Here is a 12,448-nt window from a genome sequence, read left to right on the forward strand (position 1 = left end):
TCCATTTCTCAGTATAAGATCGCAAAATTCTTCGGCAATCACACGTTCGCTAACTCCTTGAAACAACGCTATAGCCTGTAGTGGTCTCGAGTGGACTACTGGCTGTCGGAGGGCGCGTACCATGTTTCACAGTTGAGGCGCCGAGGTAAATGGAGAAATTGAGGCACATAAATCTTGCCACCTTTTGGTTGAAAGCTTCTGCAGTTGGTTATGCATTGCAGGATGTACTTTCTGTGCAACCTTGAAATCTTCTAAATTACCCGACCTGCGATATCTTCTTTCAGATCGGCGTCGTATTGCCCGAAGCCTCTCATACTCAGCGTCAACACCCGAATACCCATCTGGAATGGGTACTGCACGAGCTGCTATTGTTAGAAATTTTTTTATCTTCGATGCATGCGTTTCTGCGTCAGAACAAGGTTCAAGATTTTGTCTCTGTAGTTCTCGAAAGATTGCCTAATTTGTAATTCTTGTTGTGCGGTTATTTCTCGTTTTCTTCAACTTTGGGTGATATATGAATACTGGAAAGTGGTCTCTTCCTCTTGTATCAGCGTCTGCAGTCCAGTCTGCTCCAGCCGCTAATTCAGAGGAGCACACAGTGATGTCTAGTACGCTGCAGTAGTTATGCCCCCGTAGAAACGTCGGAGAACCATCATTTAGTATAGCGCAACCATAATCTTCGCATATTTTTACTATAGCAGATCCCCTTACACTACAACGCTCACTACCCCACAATTCATGGTGCGCGTTAAAATCACCACATATAATTATGGGGTCATGGTCAGATCTACACACTGCAGCCAACTCTGCGTATGAAACGTTTGCTTGAGGGTGCACGTAAACACTAACTACAGTTACAGTAACGTTACCAAACTTCATTTTGCATCTAACAAATTCTGGCGCATCTGTTTTTGAAGTAGCCACAAGTGTCGACGGACTATCGCGTCTCACACACAACATCACTCTGCTTTTTGCAGCAGGACGTTCTGCTTGGTACACCACATAGTTGGACAAGCGAAAGTTTAGTAGATACTTTTGTTTCGGAAATACACAAAATTGGAAACCCGTGCTGAGCGACGAATTTCCAAAAATCTCCACTCTTATTCTGCAAACCGTTGCAGTTTCACTGGAATATTGCACTTCTTTTGTACCAGTTAGATAGTCCGGTAGCCATGATTACGACAAGAGAAGATGCTCAACATCTAGCAGCAATTTTACCTCTGGTAAAGAACCTGCTTGTGGCAGGGATCGTGGAATTGCTTTAAGAGCCGCAAAGACTAATGGCAAAATGACTTGCTCGTTTCCGGCTGTTTCCGCCAAGATCGCATTTCTTGAAGAATTTTTCTTCAGCAAGCTGCTCTGACCCTTTCCTTTGGTAGTCAGTGGCTCATTGGCTGTGTCTGGCCCGGCAGAAATTTCCACTTCAGCATGTTCCTGGGCCTGGACTTCTTTGCCAATGCGATATTTTGGTGCTGAACGTTTCAATACTTCCGAGTAAGAGTCGTGGCGCCGCTGTTTTGCATTTCTTTGTGCCGCAGGAGCATCTTCAACTATATCCGCATTGGGTGCTGGACCTCTTTGTATCTTATGGTACCCTTTTACAATTCTCTCTATTTGTGCCACTGACACCAAAGGGTTTCGAGAGCAGCCTGAGAACGACGCCGGATGTGGTCCAGCACAGTTAGCACACTTAGGTTGACGCTTCGAGGTGCATTCTTTGTAATCATGTGCGCCCGCACATACCTTGCATCTCTTGGTTCCCCTGCAAGTCTTAGCCTTATGCCCATATCTCTGGCAGTTGTAACACCTTACTGCTGGCTCAATGTATTCCTCGATAGTGTGAACCGTGAAGCCGAGAGCAACTGTTTTTGCCAATGGCATGTCATGTCTAAACTGGAGTATTACATTACGTATGGGCTACATTGTGGCACTTCCATCTTCATTTCTTGCCCATCTCTTTTGTCGTGTGACTGAGATTACTCCAGCATCTTAAAGATATTCCAGTAGGTCATAATCTCTGTATTCGAGTGGAACATCTCTTATCTTTGCTAGGGTCTTCATGTAAGACAGAGGTATCATCACATGTACAGGCAATCCAGCCAGACTCTTGATCAGCAGCAACTTGTTTGCCGAGTACAAAGATCGTACTCCAAAACAAAAAAATCCGTCTCTGTTGATTTTTGATGATGTCACTTTCTAATTGATAGCAGAGATTATCTCAGATGCCATGCGATTGGGATTCACCTTCCAGAAGAAGTCCTCGGCAGCGATTGGTCTGAACACCACCGGTATCCCAGTAGCTCGGTTCTTGTGATGGGTGACCACCGTGTAAGCTCCCTCGTCTTCCTTGGGTGCTTCTGTATCCATCTGTGTCATGTCATTAAGGTAGTACGTCGATGTAGCGTTATTGTTGTCAACCTCTTCTTCCTCCTCTGTACGCCCCTTCTTACACTGCGAGGCCTCACTGTTCTCTGTATGAGACGTCGATACTGTTGCTGAGCCTGCAGCAACTTGAAGTCGAGCGGGATGGATAAGTGGTGCTCTGCTTGGCGCTAGCGGCATCTCGTTGTCCCCCATACCCGGGATTTGCCAGGTATGAGGCATGGGCCCGCTAAGGGGCAATTCTGATCGCGATGCGTCGTGAAACACCGACTCACCGATGTTTAGCTGCCACTCTGGAGACAGTCCACCCACCGCACACACTGTAAAAGATCCCGAACTCAATATAATAACTGAATTAGGAGCGCAATGAAGCTACGGGCTTCTTCCATTCACTTCTTCTTCCTCTTGTCCTCTATGTATATTCAATTAAGAACAACTGCGAAATCACCCTTCTTATCTGACGGCACGACACAAAGTTCATTGTCTCTCAGAAACTTGGTCGTCTTCCGCAACGGAAGGCTGGTGCTGGTAGGCTTACCCCGTAGGAGCACGTCGACGCATTTTGAGAAGCATCTGTCCGAATCCTCTGGTGAGGCGCGGCCAGCAACAGAGCGCACCATTGAAAGAAGCTCGGATGTGGACCTCTCTCGGTCAACGGCGAAATTCAGACCTAGGGCGAATGTGATGTGGACGTAGTCGGTTTGGGAGGACGACATCACAGCAGGAGTGGACCACACCCGATTGCCGGGACTGTAATTGAAGCCACCGAGAAGTTGTGTGTAGGACACCCCTTTTATGAGGTGTTTGTTAAATCGGAATGACCGGAAGGTGCCTGAACGATCGACTGAGAGAAGACGCTAACAATGCTAGAAACGGGAAAGATGGTTTTCTTGCTCAGAATTGCACTGAGTGCAGCTGTGTGCCCCTTTTCAAGGACACAGCGACGCTGTACAAGTACGAGGATGAGCATACCCGAGTCATCGTCGAGGCCGCGCAGATTGCACGTGAACAAGTGTCATGCATTAGCAAGCCCTCCGTGTCTCTGTCCGAAAAAAACTAAGGTTCCTCGAAGGTTTTGTTCGCGCAAATTGCTATATTACCTTTACTTTTCTATTTTGTTTCCTTATAGACTTTTCTTTGCCTTTTCTGGGCTTTTTTGACTTACTTTTGTTTTGCTCTTTGTGCCACATGATTTTTGTTCTATGGTTACTGTCTCCTCTATATATGTTCGCGCTCTGCGCAATAAACTCAGTTGGGTGTTAGCGCTCGTGTCCTTCGTGTCCTTCTTGTCTCTGTGTCGTCATTTTGTTCTCACGCTATAACTGTCGTTATGCCCGACTTCCAGCTTCATCGTGGCCTCACAACGAGTGACGTCACGGCCTCTCCTACATTCTTTCCTCCGTGGCCGTACACGTAGGCAAGGGGCGGGAACAGGGCAGTGGCAGGGGAGGGGGGATCTCCTAGTCTCGTAGTCCTTGATGTCGCAAGGCCTGCCCCATATTTGCATAAAGAGAAGGGGTGGCGCTGCAATGAACTTTGGCCTAAAGATCCTGAAACTTTGCAAAAAAGAAGCACTCTCCTCCTCGGCTCTCTTTTTTCCTCGGCCTCCTCTCCTTCGCACTCTCTTTTCGAACCTGGCGCCACCTGGCTTGCTCCTGCAGAGCAGCTAACGTGGTTGCTTGGGCGAGTTGGTACGACATGATTCACATAAAAAACAGCGCCAATAACGAGGGACATTAGAAAGAAGGAGACAGACAGCGGAACTATTCCTCAATATTGGCGCTGTTTTTTATGTGAATCCTGCATCGCAGACGCCCTTTCTTGAAGAGAGCGCTTGCTTGCCAGGCAGCGTGATGAGAGCATTCGCCCCTGCCGTTGAACTCAGCCTAAAATTATCTAAACATGTGACACGTTGGTCCACGACAGTTTAGTGTAGTGTCACATATGGTACACATTGTGTCCAGATAGCACACAGAAGTGCTGTCGGTGGAAACAACAGCTCGCGTCGACGCCGTAGACGCGGGATGGCGAAGTCTCCAATGAACAATTAGCGTTTGCGGAGGCATCGATGCTTTATACAATAATAATGTGCTATAAGGTATGCGCCGCTTACAGTTGATAGATTAGAACAGCTGTGGTTGGTTTTTGAAGTGGTTATACGCACTAATCGTACTTTGAAAGTGCGAATAGAGGACGTATCTGACTTGCCAACTGTATCATTGAAAGAACCAGCTAGCGAATGAATCAACTAGCGTGTCACCGTACCTTGCGAGAGCTCTTGTCGCGAATTTATACTTTCACACAAAATAGTATGTTAACCATCGCGCTAAATGGCACCTTTACGTGAGGTTCATAAACGATTCAAGCACCAACGACTCGAAGGCATGCACTATTCACATAGCTGCTTTCTCACCGGAAGTCCCCTGCGCTGACCAGTCCGCGTAAGAGAGCCAGAGAAAGCAATTTCCTCCGAAACATACGCGCACACAACAAAATTCAATGGAGGCTACCCATAATTATGTGTTTTTGCACTCCTTTTGGTTTATTTAGAAGATATGTGCGGGATCTGAAATTTCGCAATAACACTTTTGATCATCCTTTCGCATGCATGCTCAGCGCACAAACCGGCGCTGATCATCAAGCAGTAAATGTAATGATGTAATATGAAAAACAAAGAAACAAACCCCGCAAATAATTATTGAAACCTGTGTTAGAGGTGGCAGCGTACTGCACAATAATATCGACATGTCTGCTGCGTTAGGGCGGAAAGCGAATCAAGCAAACCTAGGCGCATATTCAAAGTGACAGACTCGCAACTTCGAAAAATTGAGTCTATACCAGCCGTATTCTATGAAAACATTTCATATGTCGCAGCTCGTTGTGCTTACCGCGCATTATCATGGAGAGCTTTGCTGTCGCTACTGACAAGAGCACGCCTATATCGCACCCACACGCCTTTGGCGGTATATATACCTAACTCCCAGACACGCCATAATTTGTTTGCAACTGCCAAGGCGCGCCTCGCTAGCATGTCATGCTGTGGCCCTGGTAGTTTAAAATGCGAAAAAGCGCCTGTTCACGCTGCGCCCTTTTATAAAATGTCATCTGGGTACCACTGCGCTTTCCTTTGATGCGAGAACAACCAGCGCTAGAGGAAGAGATTGCTGAACACTGCCTGTGAAGTTCACAGCGCATAGCGGGAATCGTGCCGGTGCGGTGTTTCGCGATTGCACCGATTTCCGTCCACAAGAAAAAACGCTGAGCTCGGTCGTTCTATAGGATATAATCGCAATCAGCAGGAAAAACTACGAGCCCAGAGAAGTGTACAAGTAAGCGTTTATTGAAGCGCGCCTCCAGCTGTTTCACTTCACAGCAGCGATTTGTGTGCAGTATGCCTGTAGTACAGTGGCACGAAACTATTTCCCTATATACTGTTTCGCAGGACCCATGTCAATAATAGGAAATACGTATTATGACTCACGCGTGGATGCACGCGCCGCACATGTTTGTACAACTGTAACGGCCTACTATCGCGATGAAAAGAATTGTGAACGGCGAGTAAAGCATGGCTTTCGACTCAGTTGAACTGCGACATGCCTTGACTGTGACGAGGCGAATCTACACGTGCTTTCGACCGGCTTCACCGTAGCATTTTTAAATCTTGCTCTGGCTGGCCCTTTTGCACTTCGTGTGTGTTCCGAGTGCCCGGCAGGACTGGCGATTGATAAACATGCATGCAGTGCAGGAGCGTGAGTCGGAGCCAGATTCCAGTGGTACGATGACGCCGGCTTACAGCATGAATTCTGCCTTGTCACAGTCAAGGCACGCCGCAGTTAACGCTATTTACGCTTCTTTCAGTCGGATAAAGCGTACCTGATGAAGTTGCTTCCGCATTCTGCTATGCACTAATCGTACGCATTCTGCTATGCACTAATGCGTACCTGATGAAGCTGCTTCCACATTCTGCTATGCACGTGCTGCAGACATTCTGGACAGTCGAGAAAGGACTTCCCGACGTTTCACACGAAATCACCATAAAATTTCTGCACACGAACAGTGCAAAACATGATTACAGCCACACTCAGGTTGTGAAGTTTCACTTTTGATTTGCAGCGCGTTTGCACGCGTGGCAGTTGAGGGTGTGGCTTGCACGCTTGCAACAGATGGTGCCACGTGCTTTTCAATAGGATGGAAGCAAGCACTGAGCTCGCTCTGTTCAGCTGTATACTTGTTCGGGCATCAGAAGGCACACCAGCAGCCCAAGGCAACCAACAGCGACGTCATCATTTAGGAAAAAAAATTTCACAGCACAAAGCGCCCAGAAGCTCAAGTTCATATCCGTCCAAAGAGTTGCACTTTATCCTGGCGAGTTCGCGTTTCGATAGGAAACATAGTAGTCGGGAGCGACTATAACAAAGCAACGCGCGTCGAGCTGACCCACGCGACGGCATCTAGCCAATACCGGCGCGGCGCCAGCCTCGAATTAGACAGGATATGAGGCGCGCGTATCACATACGTCGCTATTTTGCGAACTTTAAGAGGCTTTACTAGAGTGTACTAGATGCGTTGAGTGGCGAGACCGTGCCTTGCCGCCTGATGCCTTCCGCGTTGCCCGCAGCGACGGCGCTACAGTCGAATAGTACTGAAAGAGCCACGCGCCGCGTGCAGGAACAGCTATGCGCTTCGGCTTCTCCAGTGCGCTTTTTTATGCAGATTTCTTCGTACCAGCCCGTCATTCATGTTTAGCACATGATTTCATAACCTTTAAAGTATGATATGCTAATCTATCGAATTTGAGCTCCATAAAAGTCCTTGTGAGAGGTAGAAAATAATTTAGAAAGGGTGGGTCATACTCAGATTTTTTTCTCAACACTTTCTTCGTTGAGCAGGTGTTTTTAATATCGGGAATAACTGAGTCGATTCATTGGAAGTTAGCTGCACTCAGAAAGCTGTGATATGAACAAAAAATACCGTGTAAAATGCACGCAGAACCAGGAGCCCGTAGGTAGAGAGGGGCGAGGGAGGGAATCAGAACCCCCTATACCACGAACTGTTTTCCTAATTTAACTTTTAAGGGTATACTAAAATATGTACACGTATTTACAGCGACCTCCAATTGTCAAAAGTTAGTCGTTCTGCTGCACCTCCCCTCCCCGCCTCAAAATTTTATTACCAGGACAAACTGATGGAGCGGCTGGGTACAATCCCAATTCGCTAGTTTCAACTCAAGCTGCTTCAAGCTTCTGCCACCCATTCAACAATTACGGAGAAAAACTTGGCACTTCGCCTCAGCCGCCGCTTGCTAGGACTAGCTCCTGAATTTGGTCTCTCGAGCCCGGCAAGAATGACCACCACAACGGCAAGTCAGACGCAAGAGAGCAACGTAGTCCAACTCGCATCCACACCAAGCGTCGTCTACACTGCACGCACCCCGAAGCCATTGAATGGTGATGCATTTGAGGACGTAGATGACTGGCTAGACCACTTCAATCGGGTCGCAGCCGCCAACAAATGGAACGACACCAAGAAGCTTCGCTAAGTCCATTTTTCACTTGAAGACTATATATGCTCGCCTCTGGTATGAGAAACTTGAGCCGTCTATCACCAACTGGCAAGAATTTCAGCGACAGCTACGCCAGGCATTCAGAAATCCCGAAAGGAATAAAAGGCCGAGCAGGCTCTGCAGAGCAGGGTTCAGAAGCCAAATGAAAACGTGGCTATGTTTGTCGAAGACATGTCACGCTTATTTAAGCGCACTGACCCAGGAATAGATAAAACAAAAAAGTTTGACTCCTCCTGCGGGTTCTCAAGGAGCAACTTTTTGCTTTACTCATACGCAAGTCCCCAACCACTGTCGATCGCGGAAGCTACTACCATGGAACGGCCACTTCAGCAACAACGAACGGCACTTCAGCAACTACAGTACGACAACGAAGCTTCTGTTGCCGCGGTGTCACCTTTCACCTGTGGGCAGGACTTATCAGCAATCCGCGAGATTGTTCGGAGCGTGGTCCACGAGGAGCTTGAAAAAGTTCGTCCCACTTCTGCTCACCCAAGTGCGACGATTCTGGGAGACATTATTCACGATGAACTCAGGAATGTGACCCAATCATTGCTCCCAATGCGTGCGGAAGCTCCTGCTCCGTCTTACGCTGGAGCATTGAGGAGTCCTTAACCTTCTACCGGACGCCGGCCACCCTCTACTTCCTCACCATCGCCCCGTCAATTCGCACCTGCAAATAACTACGACAGCACTTTCCAGTATGACGTTCCGCGTGTAGTGTCACGTATCCCAAAGGAGTACGGCCACTAGCGTGGGTCCGGTCTTATCGAGCAACAGGGCACGCGTTAACCGTCACCATGGCGAGAACACAGTACTGCTCAAGGTCGATTGCAACACTTTATTGTCTGTGGCAACACCAAAACGCAGTAAAGCCCGTTGCAATGGCGCGGCGGGAAAGCAAATTGGCTTATCCACGCCACGGGCGTTAAGTACTACACAAGGTGGCACGAGCACGTCTCCGTGGTAAAGGTAATCTACGGAGACACTGGGACCAAGGCCCGGTTGCTCGAGCGAGGGCAAAGGCGCTCGCGTTGGTTTCGGAGAGATAAGGGTCGGCGTAGCCTGACCTCGCACTAGGAACCCGCACCACTCTTCGGCGTAGCGTTCGGAATTGGGGGCGACATAAGGTAAGCGTTCGCCGCGGGCGCAAGGCGCTGTTGGCGAAGTCCGAACGAGCCCCACAGGGAGCTGACAGACGGAAAAAAAAGCGCGCTTACCCCCATGTTATACCCGGAGAGGCCTCTCTCTTCTCTCGGCGCGCGCGCGCAAAACCTCTCGGGAGACTTAGCGCGTGGCGCCACAGCCGACATCCGCTACCGGGTAAGAAGGGTTAAACGTCTCTCCGCTCTCCCAACAGGGCAGACCACGGAGGAGGGGAGTCATGTCGGGAAATGACAATGGAGAAAGAGGCGGCAAAGCCCGCGCAAAAGCAGTGGGACAGCCTCAATTCCCACACGCGTGAAGTCACCCGTAAATCTGACGTATGGCGCACCTCTGACTACAGGCCTCTTTGCTACCACTGCGGCGAAGCGGGCCATCTGTACCACCAGTGTGCGTATCGCAGGATGGGCCTTCAGGGGTTTCATCCTAGCGCGCGTCGACCCAGCAACGGGAAGCATCCTCACGAGATTCAGCGATGCCTAGCAGCGCAGCAGCCGTTACCTTCTGCACAAAGCCACTAGCCACGCTCACCTCCTCGGTGCCTCGGCTCGCCTAGTCGTTACACCACGTTCTCTGGTGTACGAAACAGGTTCCCAAATCCTGGCCCATGCCAGGAAAACTGAGGCCAGCGGCCTCTGGGGGTAGGGCCGCTGTTGACCGAACTGACAATCATCTTCCACCACGACACGTTGACGACGCCAATATTTCTGTCACGAAATTTTTTAATGTGGCGCAGCGATTTTCGCCGATATTTCTATAACCATCGACCATCGCTCGACCACCGCACTCGTGGATACTGGTGCCGATTACTCCGTTATAAGTGGTGACTTCGCGGCTGCTCTGCGAAAAGTGGTGACGCCATGGAACGGTCCGCAGCTCCGTACCACGGGTAGTCATCTAGTGACGCCAGTTGGGAGGTGCACTGCCCGAGTACATATTGGCGCTTCCACCTTCATGGGGACTTTCGTCGTACTGCGGGAATGCTCCAGGCAGGTCATCTTGGGATTAGACTTCCTTAGAGAATATGGGGCTATTATGAATCTCCGAGAATCTCGTGACGTTTTCACGTAACGATCATTTCCAGGAGTGTGAATCACGTATGATGGCGTTGCGTGTGATGATGATGATGAGTAGTAGTTTTTAGTGGCGCAAGAGCCAAGTGATGGCCAAAGAGTGCCATTTCAATTGACTACAGATATGAACAATGGTATGGTGCGTGGCTGTAAAGGGGCCTTAAAATTCCTCGCTCTAACGCGGGTTAAAACATGAAAGTAAAAAAAACATGACAGTGGTGTGACATATGTGTGGTGATAGCTGATGGCAAAATGTCATGGTAATAAAACCATGATGAAGATGTAGTCACCGCAGCCACGACCACTCTATAGAGGTCGTGCTACGGATGACCTCGAAATATCGGGTGAAAGCTTTGCACATCTTTTAAAAACATAAAAAGTGTATGCAGTTTAAAAAGCGGGTCCCTACCGATGAGCATTCCATGGTGTAGAGGGAGCTGCTGTCGGTAGGGCAGTAAAAAGTGCTTTTTTCTTAGAGCATCTAGCTCATTGCACTGGACGAGAATGTGGAGAACCGTAAGGGGCTCTCCACATCTCTCACAATATGGTGGATCACCGTTAGACAGAAGAAATGAATGGGTAGAATGTGTTTGTCCTGTTCTAAGCCTTGTTAGTATTACTTCTGTGTGTCGTGATTTTGATAGTGGCGGCCAATAACCTAGTTGCGGCTTAATAGCATGGAGTTTATTATCTGTGTGTTTATTCCACATGCTCCGCCAATACCCCCTGAGCTTTCGTTTTATAAAAGGTTTTAAGTCAAGTGCAGGGACTGGTGTTGATGCATTGGCAGTAGTGACATTGGCGCAAGCAGCCAGATTGTCGGCCAAAACGTTCCCTTGTATTTCACGGTGCCCTGGAACCCAGCAGACAACGACATGCTGTTTTGATGTGTAGAGTGTGCACAGAAGTGAGTAGAGTGACACCAGCACGGGGTTCTTGTGTTTTTTAGGAGTTTTCAGGGCTTTGACCACGCTTAGGGAATCTGTGTATATTACCGCCTTTTGTAATTTTATCTGTTTAATGTGTTTTACGACCGCCAGTATTGCGTAAGCTTCTCCTGTGAAGATGCTTGCATTAGGATGAATAACGCCGGCCTCTGAAAAGGAATGGCCTATTGCTGCATATGACACAGAAGTGTTTGACTTTGACGCATCGGTGAAGAACTCAGGGCGTGTGTATTTATGTTGTAGTTCTAGGAAGTATGTATGTATGTGTGCAAGTGCTGCGTGCTTTGTGACATCAACAAAAGAGACATCACAGTCTATAAGCTGCCACTGCCACGGTGGCAGATATGTTGCAGGAGCCATCAAACTGTGTTCAAGAGGCACACCTGTTTCTTCGGCCAGGCTCCTTACACGCAGCGCATAGGGCTGCCTAAACGAAGGACGGTTCTCGAACAAGCCAGAACAAGACAAATCATCAATTGTGAAATGGGAAGGGTGTTTCTTGTCTGCCTTCACCTTAAAAAAGTACAAAAAGGAGAGGGAACATCTTTGTAGGTGGAGCGACCATTCATTCGAATCCACGTACAGGCTCTCCACAGGGCTGGTGCGGAAAGCACCCGTAGAGAGGCGAATGCCTAGATGGTGGACAGGGTTGAGAATTTTCAAGGCTGATGGTGTTGCCGACTGATAAATTATAGCACCGTAATCTAGGCGTGTGCGTACGAGGCTTTTATATAAGTTAATTAACATTTCCTGCCACTACCCCATGTAGTGCGTGACAACACTTTTAAAATGTTCATTGTTTTTAAGCACTTGTCCCTTAAATACTTGATGTGTGGGATGAAGGTTAGCTTAGTGTCTAATATGAGACCAAGAAACTTGTGCTCGGTCTTCACTGAGAGAGGTTGACCATGCAGGTCAATGTCGGGGTCAGGATGGAGGCCCCTCTTTCGGCTGAACAAGACACAAGTGCTCTTTTGCGCGTTGAGTATAAAACCATTCTCGTTTGCCCAATGAGATACCTTGTTCAACCCTAGTTGAACTTGACCTTGGCACATTGAGATGTTGCACGATTTGGAACCAATCTGCACATCATCGACATATATGCAGTAAAAAATATTTCGTGGGAGAGACAGGTGCAAGGAATTCATTTTAACTATGAAAAGTGTGCAGCTCAATACACCTCCTTGTGGCACTCCTGTTTCTTGGACAAATACTCGAGATAAGACAGTGCCAACTTGGACACGGAATGTACGGTTGGACAGGTAGCGTTCGATAACTGTCAGCATTTTACCCCACACACCTAAATGCGACAGGTCTCGCCA

The sequence above is a fragment of the Rhipicephalus microplus genome, chromosome X (assembly GCF_043290135.1).
Source record: "Rhipicephalus microplus isolate Deutch F79 chromosome X, USDA_Rmic, whole genome shotgun sequence".
In the NCBI taxonomy this organism is placed as follows: Eukaryota; Metazoa; Arthropoda; class Arachnida; order Ixodida; family Ixodidae; genus Rhipicephalus; species Rhipicephalus microplus.